Here is a 13,990-nt window from a genome sequence, read left to right on the forward strand (position 1 = left end):
CTCTTGCCTGGACTTTGGCCCCAGCTCCTCAGTTGGACTCTTTTGTAAAGCCACCAACTCATGCCAATCCCTTCTACAGTTCCCACTGTCAGCCTCATCTCCTTCCATGCCTCTTAGAATTGAGCTATTTGGCCTTTTTTCCCTAAGTAATCTCTACACCCAACATGGGGCTGGAACTCACAACCTGGAGAGCAACAGCCAACGGGCTCTACCGACTGAGCCGGCCAAGCGCCCCTTAAAAATATGGGAGGCTTCACGAATTTGTGTGACATCCTTGTGCAAGGGGCCATCTAATCTTCTCTGTGCCGTTCCAATTTTAGTATATATGCTGCCAAAACGAGCACCATTTGGCCTTCTGGATGCTATCTAGGCATGCCCAGAATTACCAAGTTTTGCTTCCTTTGCAGATGCTGGTCCCTCTGCCTCTTACGCCCTTCCCGTCTCTCTTCACTTGGTGTAATGGCATGCATACTTCCAGGCTCATTTCCATGGTCACAGCCCCCCTTTCTACAGTCAGCCCCACCACCCTCCCACCTTTGTGTCCCCAGAGCACAGTGTAGATAACTCTAGTATCACACCTGTTACTAGGATGACCATATAATTTACTGTCCAAGCCCAGGACACTTTTGAGAACGAACGGGGACACTATTATTTTTTCTTATTTAATGTTTATTCATTTTTGAGAGAGAGAGTGCATGCACTCAGGGGCAGGGAGGGTCAGAGAGAGAGGGGAACGGAGGATCCGAATCAGACTCTGTGCTGACAGCAGACAGCCCGATGTGGGGCTTGAACTCACAAACCACGAGATCGTGACCTGAGCCAAAGTCAGATACTTAACCAACTGAGCCTCCCAGGAGCCTCAGGAATGCAATTATTATTACTTTTTTTAATGTTTAATTATTTTTGAGAGAGACAGAGCGTGAGTGGGGGAGGGGCGGAGAGGAAGACAGAATCTGAAGCAGCCTCCGGGCTCTGAGATTTTAGCACAGAGCCTGACGTGGGGCTCCAACTCAAGAACCATGAGATCATGACCTGAGCCAAAGTCAGAAGCTCAACCAACTGAGCCACCCACGTGCCCCCAGGAACGCTGTTATTAATTAACTGCCCTGGTTCAACAGGTGTCAACTGGTCTCTTTCAGGCAAAGTAGGAGGTATAGTCGCCCACCCATACCTGACATTGTTGTAAAACCTGGCACTTAACGTGTTCGTTTGTCTTGTTCATGTCTCTTAGATAGTATTATTATCCCCCATTTTTAAGATGAAAGGATGGAGCCTTTGAGAGAGAGGAGATTTGTGGTCACATAGCCAGAAGGAGACAAAGCTGGCCTGGGAAGCCAGCTCATTAGATTCCAAACCCTGGACTCTTCTGACTCTAGAGGTCATTATATACCACCACACCTGACCCCTCCAATACCAGAGTCTTATTGTTGTTTAGGTTGGTCATGTGTGGTCCCCCTAGATGAAAGGTAGAAATGGTGTCTTACTCGTCTTGTGCACTGGCCTAACATAGAGAAGGCCCCAGGGCACGTTTGTTACACAGATGACTTCTTGAGGATAGAACTGTGTGTCTCACCTTCAATTCTGTTGTCCCTTCCACGGCTAGTACCTAGCACGGGACTTGCCGTGCATCTATTCATTTAATAAAAATTTATGAAGCACCTAGTACGTGCCGGTACTGTGTTGGTGATACAGTGATGAGCAAAACGACAAGGTCCTTGTTCTCATGGAGCTTACTGTTCAACAACAATCACACAAATAAACATACAGTATAAACTGGGATAAATCCTAAGGGAAAATACCCGGTTCTGAGGTTTAAGAAATATTTTGGAGGTAAATTTAATAGGTTTCGGTCATAAATTTGATGGGGGATATAGCAAGATGGATGTGGCTATCCGGTTTTTGCTTAAAACAGATGGCGAAACAAAGAAGGAGCAGTTCGGGAGAGACTGCTGTCGGTTTGGATGTGTGGGACTTGAGGTGTCTGTGGGATTTCTAAATTTTTTGTTTAATGTTTACTTATCATTTTTGAGAGAGAGACAAAGCGTGAGCAGGGGAGGAGCAGAGAGAGAGGAAGACACAAAATCCGAAGCAGGCTCCAGGCTCTGGGCTGTCAGCACAGAGCTTGACGCCGGGATGGAACTCACGAACAACCGAGACCATGACCTGAGCCAAAATCGGAGGCTCAACCAACTGAGCAACCCAGGCACCCCCTTTAAAAAAAATTTTTTTTAAATGTTTATTTATTATTTTAGAGAGAGAGAGAGAGAGAGTCAAAGCGTGAGCAGGGGAGGAGCAAAGAGAGAGGAAGAGTGTCTGTGGGATTTCTATTTGAATCTTCCCCACTTCCAGCCAGGTTAACTGATTCGCCCAAAGCTGCAACATTGTGGCAAGTAACACAAACCTGCTTCAGCCAGTCCTCGCAAAGCTGGCCTCCAGGTAGCCCGGTAGGAAAAGGGACAGATGGGGGAAGGCAGGAGAGACGCAGAGAAGGGATGTGTTCACTGAGACAAAAATCAGACCTCCCAAGCTGCAGTGAGGATCTCGGCGAGAAGCCAGGGACCTGGCAGCGGTTAACAGGACAGAGAGCCCGGGCCCCGCCCGACCCTGCTCGGCGCTGGGCCAGAGCATCCCCTGCGAGCCCGGACACGCAGGAGGGGCTGCTCCGTGCCTGGAAATCCGAGCAGCCGGGCAGGCAGGGCTGCGGAACCGCCAATCGGGCTGCGCCTGGTGGCGGCGCCACGTGACCGGCCTCCTTCCCCCACCCCCTTCTCCGGCCTTCCAGGGACGACGGGCATCCCCGCCACCCCGCCGCCCCCGCCCCTCGCGTGCCGCAGCGGCGCGGGAGGGCGCGGAGGCGAGGGGCCGGGATTCCGCCGCAGTCCGCTGCGGCGCAGGGGAGGGGGGGGGGGGGGATAGACGAACGCGTTGCGGCCGCGGCGCCTGCAGTGTTTTCCGTCAAGGTCAGGCGTACCCGTTCCCGCGCAAGGCTGTCTCCAGAGTCCCTCCCTTGCCATCGTCCCAGCCATTCCCACCGCCGCTCCTGGCCGCAGCGTCCCGGGCCCTCCTGGATCACGGCCTCAGCCTCTCGCTGGGCTTTCTGGGGGGACATTCAGAGGGATGGGAGGGTTTCAGTCCATCCCGTTCACGAGCTGCCCAGCCCCTTTTCTCATATGCACACCCCATGCTGTGTCCCTGCTCTAAACCCCACACTGGCTCCCAGTGTCCCGTAAGAGAGCATTAAGGCCCTACAGAACCAAGCCCCAGTTTAACCCTTTACAGCCCCCTAGCCCAGAGACCCAGTTCCTCCGGACCCCTTGCCCTTCCAGGAACAGTCACCGATTGCATACTTAAGTGACCACTGTTGCCATGTCTTCTGCCTAGGGTACCCTTTGCGAACCTAGCACATTTATAGACCCAATTTGATTGTAATAACGCAGTGGAGGGTGGAAACCGGTGCCGAAATGCCCTTTAGCAAAGGTCACAAAGTTGCAAGCCTACAGGGATCAAGCAGGAGAAATAAGGCCAGTGGGTGACAGCACAAGAAAAACCTGTCTAAAGGGCAGAGACTCTGCTCTCCATTCAGGCCAACATGCTCCTTGGGAGGAATGTGGGTCCTACGATGACAGATATTACGAGTTTACATGAAATGCCACAAATCCAGATTTTCATGTGTAATCTTTGAATTTTTAAGTGTTGATTTGATTTCTTAAGAACATCCCTGCGGGCCAGTTGCAGCTCACAGATCCTCAGCATGTGACTTCCTGTCCTAGAGAAGAGGATGGCTTTGGTTGGGGAAACACTGAAAAACTGTTGAAGGTGAAAGTTTGTTCTTGAAGCTCTGAGACACAGCTGCTGTGGAGGCAACAAGAAAGTGGACTAGGATTTGAATTTTCTCCTAAAATGACACTGGATGTTTTAAGCTACCGAGCACTCAAGAGAATCTACCAGAAACTGGAGGACTGGGTCTTGAAAATGGGGGAGGCAGGTCTGCAGCCAGCAGCTAGCCAGGGTCACCCACCCACCAGCATCAACTACCAGGAATGATTGCAAACATTTTTTCCCTTCCTGTGGGGGCTATGAGAAGGCGGGGAAGGCACCCTGTGGTGCTTTACTCATGGGGGTGTCGTGGGTGGCTGGGTGAGGGAGAGATAGGAGGGAGAGCCAACCCTTCCAACCTCTAAGGCTTCCCACGGTGGGATAATGCCCGGAATGGAAATTGGAGAGCTCCTTAGGAAGAGGGAATTGGAGACAATAGCCAAACTATGGCAGCTGTCCCAAGGCTGAAGGGCTGGGGACAATGGAAAAGGAAGCAGAAGAGAAGGCTGAGGCCATCTAGGGAACCAAGTTATTTTTAGTTCACCCTGAGGTTTTTTGTAACTATGATGTGATGGCCTTCTCCGTCTCCCATCCCTGGAAACCTTCAAAAAAAGCCTCCCATACTCACTGAGGCTGCCTAGATTGGGGTGTTGTGGAAATAGTGGAGGGGGCCAAGTTTTACATCTATTTTGGTATAATGTTGACCAAAGACAGTACAGGCTGAAGCAGGCGCTGGGTCAGGAGAGATCAAGTGTCCCAGGAATTTGCAGTAATCTTGAAGAGGGTTTTGCAGTGGGTGCTTGGGCTCATCTTGTGAGGATCTCAAGGGGTCAGGCGGCCCCTGGCTCACATCTAGGTTGCAATAGTGAAGAACCAGCTACAATTCACCGAGTTCTTGCTTGTGCCCCTGTGCCACACATATGCATTATGTCTGTTATCTCTGCAGTGATTGTAGTGAGAGAGTCATACTCTCCTATATGAGGCATTCCTCATAGTCCCCATTTTACAGATGAAGAAATCAAGGCCCAGAGAAGTGAAGGGACTTGCCCAAAGCCACAGAGATTAAAAAAAAAAAAAAAAAAGTGGACTGGATCTGCTCTCCAACTGATTGCCCCCCCCCCAAAAAAAAAGAAATTGTCCTCTTGTCTGGGGTTTTCATGGGCAGCACTTGCCGTGCAGAGTTATAAGTACCGTTTTGCCTTGCATGCCTGTCCTCTCGACTCATCTGTGAGGGGACAGGAGCCATGCTGCTAATTGACGTGCCTGGCACACAGTGGGTACTATATACATAGTAAATCAGTTCATTTAAGGAAGGTCAAAAGCAGTGCCCTCAAGCCTCAAATCCCTATGTCCTTGAGCCAGTCATACACCTTCTCTAGGCCTAGATGCCTTCTGTGGAATAGGAATTATATACAGACCTCACAGGATTATTGGTGGATTTACATGAGACCAAGTCATAGAATTTCTGGAAACTGCCATACAACCGGCAGCTGTTGCTGCTGCTAATGATGATGATGGTGGTGGTGACTGAGGAAGGAGCAGGGAAGGAAACCAAGATCCGGAAGTTCCAGCACTGCATCAGCTCAGACGGGAAATTCTCAGGAGGGCCTGCCAGTGTGCAATTTCCAAGACTGCTGTGTCTTTATACGTTCATCATTGTTGGGAGACCTACTATGTGCCAATGCTTGATCTCATTTCAATAAACACTCTGGTTTTCAGTGTGCTCTCGGCTGGAGCGGCCGCCCTGAGGAGAAGGCCATCCCACCTGCAAACATGGGGCCTGTGTGACTCCAGGGAGCTACTTCCGCTGTGGTTCTCGGTGCTCGCAGTGGGTGGCACTGAGCATGTCTACCGGCCTGGCCACAGGGGCTCCCAAGGGCCCCGAGTCGAGACTTTTGTGTAGCGAATGTACCAACCCTTCCTCACCACCTGTGACAGTTCTGAGCCTGCAGCACTTACTGGACCATCTACAGGACTGCCTACTGCCGCGGCCCTGGGCCAGCCTCCGCCAGGCTTCGCCATGCCTGCTGCCCTGGCTGGAAGAGGACCAGCAGTCTCCCCAGGGCCCGTGGAGCAGCAATGTGCCAGCCACTGTGGCAGAACGGGGGAACTGTGTCCAGCCAGGCTGCTGTCACCGCCCTGCAGGATGGCAGGGCGACACCTGCCAGACAGACGTGGATGAATGCAGTGCTGGAGGGGGCACCTGTCCCCCGTGGTGTGTCAACACCGTGGGTAGTTACTGCTGCCAGTGTCGGGAAGGGCACGGCCCATCAGCAGATGGTGTGCTCTGTTTGCCCAAGAGAGGGACCCCCAGGGTAGCCCCGAACCCCACAACAGGAATGGACAGTGCGGTAGAGGAGGAGGTGCGGCGGTAGAGGAGGAGGTGCGGCGGCTTCGGTCAAGGGTGGATGTGCTGGAGCAGAAGCTATAGCTGTTGCTGGCCCCACTGTACAGCCTGGCCTTGAGGGCCCTGGAGCACAGGCGGCCTGACCCCAGCAGCTTCCTGGCTCACCCCTTCCAGCAGCTGGACCGCATCGACCCTCTGAGTGAACAGATCTCTTTCCTAGAGGAGCAGATAGATGGGGTTCTGTTCCCGCAAGAAGGAGCTAGGACAGGCTTGGCCCAGGTCCCCGGCTCTGGCTACTGACAGCCCATGCCCACTGTGCTGGCCGGCACCCCTGCACCCCCACCAGTGGGCCCATGGCTGAGGGAAGGTACGAAGGTCCTGTCGGGGGGCACCTCTGATCTGTGTCAGAATAAAATGACGGCTCAGGGGAAAATAAAGCTCTGTGTTATTAAGAACAGACACTCAGTTATTTTCATTTTACAAGTGAGAAAATGAGGTTACAGAGATGATGTGACTTCCCCAAAGGGAGCACAGCTGGAAAGTGGCAGAGGCAGGATTTGAACTTGGATCTGTGTGGCTCCAACAGTCTTTCCTCTGTTCACCAGAACATTTATCAAGCATCAGCTAGCTGCTATGCCTCCTGCAGGGGCAGGGGATACAGGTCAAGTTGGGGAGGCAGATAACTCAGCAGACACTCACAATTCAGCATGATCATCTCTCTGCTGGGGGGATGGAGGTGATAGAAGAGGGGCTGTTGCCTTAGCCTTGCCTTTCTCTGGCCCATGGACCCCTGAGGCACAAACTTGCCAAACGGCCTCTGAATCCCTCCACCCTAAAGTGAGGAGGAGGCACACCTTCATCCCTCCTCTCTGGGTAGAGGGGATTGTTGCAGTGGGGACCAGACAATAATCAACAGCCTTGTCCAAAAGAAATCCCCCCACAACCAGCCTCTCCTCTGTCTCTGTATCTCTGTGTCTGTGTTTCAGTTTCTCTCTCTCTCTCTCTCTAACACAAACACACTCCATGGTGACAAGAGGTAGGTGATGGGTTAATTTGGGTAGAACCAGTTTCTCCATCCTTCTGGCATGCCCTGTCTGGGTGGTCCTTGGCATTTGTTGCCTCCGCTCTAAATGCAAAGTGACAGGAAACTTGCATTTAAAATCCTGTGATACATGTATTAAAAAGAAATCAGGAAGAAAATTTCGCCCAACCATCGATAGTGATTATCTCTGGGTAAAGTTACATGTAATCTCTATTTTCTTCTTTTTACTTATTTGCTTAAAACTTTTTTTTTTTTTTTTTTTGCCATGGACTATTTGTGTAATCAGTAAAAATAAAAATAAAATTATCCTCCATTTTAACAATTCTGTGTGGCCTCACAGGTGTGGGAGAGGGTCTATTAGAAGCAATCTGACAAGGGGTTTTGCCCTGAGCACAGCCAGAGCTGAACAAGACAGCATAGAGGGCAGAGGGGAGGAAGTGAGAGGTCATCGAGGATTAAAAACAAGAACCACTGTTCCTGAGAGCTTGCTCTGAGCCTAGGTCCTTCCTGGCTCTTGATGTGCATAGTTCATTTAACCCTCAAAGCCAGATTAGGAGTTAAGCTGTCGTTTCACAGCTGAGGAAACCAAGGATCCATTTTATATGAAAAGAAACCAAGATTCAGAGAGGTTCCATTCCTTGCCCAGGGGCACACGGCTAGAAAGTGATAGAGGCAGGATTTGAACACAGATCTGTGTATTTTTAATTCTGGACTTAGAGGCCACTGCAAGCCCTCCCAATGGCATAGTGCTTTCATATTCCCAGCGCTTCACACGCGCGCACACACACACACACACACACTCACATGTGCTCCCACATCCATGCTAGTACTGTGCAGAGAAGGAGGTGAATTGAAGATCATTGTCCCATTTTCCATGTGAGAAAATTAAGGACAGAGAGGGGGCTTGCTCATTGTAGTCAGCTGAGAAGTGGGTGCACTCCTAGAAGCCAGGCCTCCTTTCTCTTTTCTGGCAGTCCTCCTCCTCCTCCTACCTTTTGCCAATTGCGGAGGCTTCCTTCTGGAAACAAATGACTCAAGGTAAATTGCTGACTGGACTTCCCCTTTCTTAAAACACAGGAAGCCTATGTTGTTTGCACTTGTGGGAGAACAATTTCAGGTCAGTTACAAAGTGGGTGGGGCCACATAGAGGATTGGGTCCTGCAGGGGCCTGGCTCCCTGCTACCTGAGCTGGCAAGAGATGTGGGGGGTTTTTCTTTCCTGGGGCTCATGTCAGTGTGTCTGCCAAAATTAGGTCTGAAGTTCCACCCCCAAAAGCTGACTGAACTATTATGGAATTTAGAAAGATGATCCCAGTGGGTGCCTGAGTGACTCAGTCAGTTAGGTGTCGGACCTGGGCTCAGGTCATGATCTCATGGTTGGAGTCCTGTATGGGGCTCTCTGCTGTCAGCATGGAGCCCACTTCAGATCCTCTGTTCCCCTCTCTCTCTCTGCCCCTCCCCTGCTCTCTCCCTAAAAAATAAATAAACATTAAAAAAAATAATAAAAAGGAAAATGACCCAGGAGGAGAGGGGAGCATTAATAATAATAATAATAATAATAATAATAATAATAATGGTGATTATGATGATAGCTCAGGTTCATGGTACATTGACCTTTGTACCAGGCACTCTGCTAAGTGACTGACACATGTGAACTCACTTGAGCCTCATAACAGCCCTAGAAAGAAGATTCTATAGCTTTGGAACAAAAACCAAAACAAACAAACAAATTCGATTCAAATCACAGCCATGCTGCTTCCCAGCTGCGTGACCTCGGGGGTGTTATTTACATTCATTCAACAAATATTTTTGAGCACCTACACTCACTACACTATGTGCCACACACCATTCAGTGAACGGAAGAAGGATCCCTGCTCTCTTAGTGCTTATATTCTACAAGGGGAAGCAGATAAACTGTAAACACAGTTAAGTTTTGTTAGAAGGTATAAGGGCTAAGTACCGTTAGCGTAAGTACAGATGGGTGTAGGGGTGGAGAGGCGATCCAATGTTAAACAGTGGTGTCAGGGACCTCACCGAGAAGATGGGATTTATGTAAAGCGTTAAGGAGGTGAGGGAGTTAGCCATGTAGATAACCAGGGACAATCTTTTCTAAGCAGAAGCCACGGCCAATGCAAAAGCTCTAAGTGTGCCTGGTGGTTTCAAAGAGCAGCATGAAGGCCAACATGGCTGGAACAGAAGGAGCCAGGGAGAGAGTCCTCATACCCCCAATAATGCCCCAGTCATTCTTCCTCATACCATGCTTTGTGTGTCCTTCGTCTCTTTCTTTAAAGTTTATTTATTTTGAGAGAGAGAGAGAGAGAGAGCACAAGTGGGGGGCGAGGGAGTGGCAGAGTGAGAGGGAGAGAGAGAATCTCAAGTAGGCTTCGCACTGTCAGCCTGGAGCCCGAACTGGGGCTCGAACTCACAAACTATGACATCATGACCTGAGCTGAAACAAAGAGATGCTTAACTGACTGAGCCACCCAGGCACCCCCATCATCTCTCTTATCATAATTTGTGATTGTTTTATTTATTTGGGCATTTGCCTACTTCTTGTTTCCTCACTGGCGCTAAGCTCCTTATAAGCAGAGGACGTGTTAGTCTTGTTCAGTGCTCATCACAGAGAACATAGAAAGGTGCTTAATTCTAGTTGAGTTAATGAGTTAAATCCATTCATCCATCCATCTAGTCATATTTATGATAGAAGCTCCCCATCACGTATAACACTATTTCTCGGGATACCTCACTCTGAGTTCCAGTTCAGAACAGTAGGGCAGAGGTAATAGTTAGGAGCATAGGCTCTGGAGCTGGGCTGCATGGCCATTCCAGGTTTCACTACTTCCTAGCTGGGTGATCTCAGGCAAGTTAGGGGAAGTCTCTCTGTGCCTCAGTTTCCAAACCTGGAAACTGGCATCATAATAGTATCTCTCCCCAAGACTTGTAAGCGGTACCAGGTGTTTAGTGCTCATATATGTGTTGGATATTGGTGTTCTCCTTCTTTCCTCCTGTACCAGATCCCCAAAGGAGAGTGAGAAGCGCACGGGGTGCCCGCAGCATCCCTCGTGCATGCTGCCACATCTGTGCTGTCTCTACTGAAGCAGCATTCAGTGGAGTAGCATTCAAGCAATGGTCCCTTGCTGTATAGCCTCCCAGAGTGATTCTCTGGCCCTTTTCTGCCTGACAGTCTAGAGTGGACTCTTGTTTATAATCGAGCAAGCTAACTGCTACAGATATCAATATTGAGTACCTACTTCTATGCCTGGTACTTTACCTTTCTTATTTCATTCACTCCTTATACAGACCTGAGAGGTAGTTATTAATAATCCTATTTTGCAGATGAGAGAACCAACTCAGAGAGGTGAAGTGACTTGACTAAGGTTGCGTAGCCAACGAGTGGCAGAGCCAGGGCTCACGTGGGACTCCACGCTGCTCTCTCTCCACATTGCTCTGGCACGATTTTCTCCTCCAGCACTTGCTGCTGTCTGTGAAGACAGCCCACGGCTCAGCTCTGCCTAGACAGAAGGAATGATGGGAGTCTGTCCCTAAGCCAGAAAGATAGACAGGTCTGGGCTGCCTGGGAGGAGTCCCAGTACCTGGAGGGGGACTGTTTCTTGCCTGGGTCTGTACTTCAACAGGAGAAGCCCTCCTCCCTGTTGCCCTGAAAGCCAGAAACATTTTGTCTCTGAGGTCTGAGCCCAACTGTCACTGGGTGGCCTGATTCCCATGGAAATGTGGAGAAGGAAAACATCTGGGCCTGCTGCAGTTGCCAGGCAACAACTAGCTACTCCCTCACTCTGACAGTCAAGGAGGCTGCTATGATGCTGTCAGAGATTCTTGGATCTGATGCCTGGAGACCTTGATTCTGGTTCTGACTTGCAGGGCAAGTCCCTGCCCCTCTCTGGGACTCCATTTCCCATCCCTTGTTTAAAGAGCGGTCAGACTGTGTTAGCCACAATATGAGTAGACGCTAGATAGCTGGAATCAGTGATGGCAGGGCCAGTCGTGGGGGAGAGCAGTGTCTGTCCTGTGCTAGCCTGCCCTGGCTCTGGTTACCAGCCGAGGGCAAGGGATGTTTCCTTTCTCCCCGCCCTCCCCCGCCCCAAGCAAATTCAGGCCAGCCAGACTCCATCCCAGGCCCACTCTTGCAGCTCAGTCTGGGAACCATCTTTGGACTCGCAAGTTAGGCAGAGTCAGTGAAGCTACCGCCTACCCAGAGTAGGGAGTTTCCTCCGTTCCTGCCAAAATGAAGCCACCCAGCTCTGGGTGTTTCCCTGAACACCCATCAGAGGACCTTCTGATGCTGTTTGCAGAGATTGCATGGATGGTAAACCCTGAGGGTGGTGTGTTTTGCAGCCATCAGCAGAGTCAACACGTTCCATTTCACAACCATTACAAAAAATGACAGCAGTTGCCGAGCCCAGCAACACATGCTTTATGTCCATGATCTCATTTAATCCTCATGCAGTCCAAGGGGGATGGGAACAAAGGCCTGTGTTTTACAGATGAAGAAATGGAGCTTCAGAGAGGTGAAATGACTTGCCCAAGTTCCCAGTAAATGACAGAGTCGGGACTCACGCTCCGAGCCAGTGCCATGGTCTGGGGGTTCGAATCACAGTCCCTCTGGGGGAGGGAGCAGGAAAGGCTCAGCCTGCCCCAAGCCCCACTTTATAGATGGACAAATCAAGGCCCACAGGTCTGGACTGGTGACTGGCCCAAGGTCACATAGCAAGCCAATATGAGAGCAGATTCTAGGAACACTTTCGCCAAAGCTTCACCTCACCATTCCAGAAAACAGAAAGTGCCATAGGCATAAACAACAAATCCCATCTTAAGGAATCCCCAGCATTTCCTAGGAAGTAGAACAGTGCCTGGGGTTTGAAAGACCAGGATATCCTGAGGTTTCAAGGTTAGGGCTGAGCGTGCTAGCGTTCCTCTAGGCAGCAAGGCGTCTGGCCATGTTGTGTCACTCTCTGGGGCCTACCGTGGAGGTGTCATCTCTAATCACTCGCTGTGGTGGTTTGTGTGCCCAGGACATTCTCCCTCTCAGCTGCCTTGGCTGGTTAATGCCCACCTGCCCTTCAGATGTCAGTTTAATGTAACTTCCTCTGGGAAGGGCTCTGTGAACCCCCACGGTCTCCTAACCATAGAGGCTAGTGAGTCCAGCTCTTTTCCATAATTGCACGGACACCAGTTTGCCCTGTGGGCTCGCATCAGAGGCACAGTTAACTAACACCAACTTCAGAACTCACCTTCCAGCCACTGACCTCCAGGTGCATCTCCAGAATTTGATATTATCCTCACAAAAGCAAACTAATCTTTTTTTTTTGAGAGAGAGAGAGAGAATGAGCAGGGAGGGGCAGAGAGAGAGGGAGACACAGAATCCGAAGCAGGTTCCAGGCTCTGAGCTGTCAGTACAGAGCCTGGTGCGGGGCTCGAACCCACAAACCATGAAATGACCTGCGCCGAAGGCGGACGCTTAACCAACTGAGCCACCCAGGTGCCCCACAAACTAATCTTTTAACACGCACTAGGATGACAACGCTTAATAGAAAAACAGATTGGAATCCTCCCTGCAGCTGCCAGGAGCACTCCTGAATTCTCTGCTCCACCTCAATTCGTCCCTAAAGGTAGAGTCTTTTTCTTAAGGGGAGAGAAGCATTAATGTCCCAGTATCTCAAGATGGCTTTAATTACCTCTTTCAGCCCAGGTCTCAGACCCAAGTATGCAAAAGATTCAGTGTGCATTATAGGCACTTTAAGGGCTTTTAAATATAATTTTGAATGCTATGCCCTTTCCACCTGAGGGCTGACTTTATAGAGGTAAACCTCCTTCAGAGACAACCCTCACCATGTGAGAGGGTATTGGATTTCTAACCCCCTCTCCCACTCCTAGACCAGAAACCCCACGAGGATCTGTTTGGGTCCATCTCTCTGTACCCATATCCAGCATCATGCTGGGCACAGTCAAGGGAATGAATCACATTTGCTCACTTGTGGAAATAAGACCAGCAGTGGTCTGTGTGGGTCTAGGTGACTATAGATGCTCCCCAAGGCTGGAAGCCACTTAAACATCGATTTGCACTCGCTCCCCTGCATACATAAGGCCAGCAGCAGTGTGAGTGTTAATGTGTGTGGATTTGTGCGGAAACTTATGCAAAAACCAGGGGCAATTACGTCTGAATCAATTTCCTATTGCTTCAGTAACAAACTACCATAAATTGAGTGGCTTAAAACAATGACAGTTTCACTGTCTTACAGGTGGAGGTCAGAAGTCCAAAACGGGTCATACAGGGTCTATAATCAAGGTGATGGCAGAGCTTCGCATTTCTTCTGGAGACCCTTAGGAAGAATCTGTTTTCTGGGCTGTTTAGCTTCTAGGGCTGCATTCCTTGGCTCTGGCCCTTCCTCCATCATCAAAGCCAGCAGCACAGCACCTTCAGACATCTCTCTCTGTGCTTGTCGTCACACATTGCCTTCTCTCTCGCAAGGGCCCTGTGATTACAACGGCCCCACCCTGATAATCCAGGGTGGTCTCATTTTCAAGATCCTTAATTTAACCACATCTGCAAAGTCACTTTTGCCATATAAGGTCATGTTCACAGGTTCTGGGGATTAGGATCTGATATCTTTGGTTGGCCGTTATTCAGCCTGACTTGCTCCATTGAGCAAGACACTCAACACATGTTTGGTGAATTGCATCATAAGAAAGGGAAGAATACTGCTCCAGCAGAGAGCCCACACATGAGATCCTAGGGCTGCAAGAACTGAGAAAATCTGGGCAGAGTAT

The 13,990-nt window shown here is 50.1% G+C and overlaps 1 non-coding gene and 1 pseudogene across 1 annotated transcript; one reads left to right on the forward strand and one right to left on the reverse strand.

The window, feature by feature from the left end:
- Positions 1–6,627, forward strand: part of LOC122225845 — a 10,979-nt pseudogene extending 4,352 nt beyond the window's left edge.
- LOC122228953 lies at positions 238–344 on the reverse strand. Its single transcript, XR_006206836.1, has one exon. It is a non-coding gene; the product is annotated as a U6 spliceosomal RNA (small nuclear RNA).
- Positions 6,628–13,990: the final 7,363 nt, after the last annotated feature.

The sequence above is a fragment of the Panthera leo genome, chromosome C1 (assembly GCF_018350215.1).
Source record: "Panthera leo isolate Ple1 chromosome C1, P.leo_Ple1_pat1.1, whole genome shotgun sequence".
Taxonomy (NCBI): Eukaryota; Metazoa; Chordata; class Mammalia; order Carnivora; family Felidae; genus Panthera; species Panthera leo.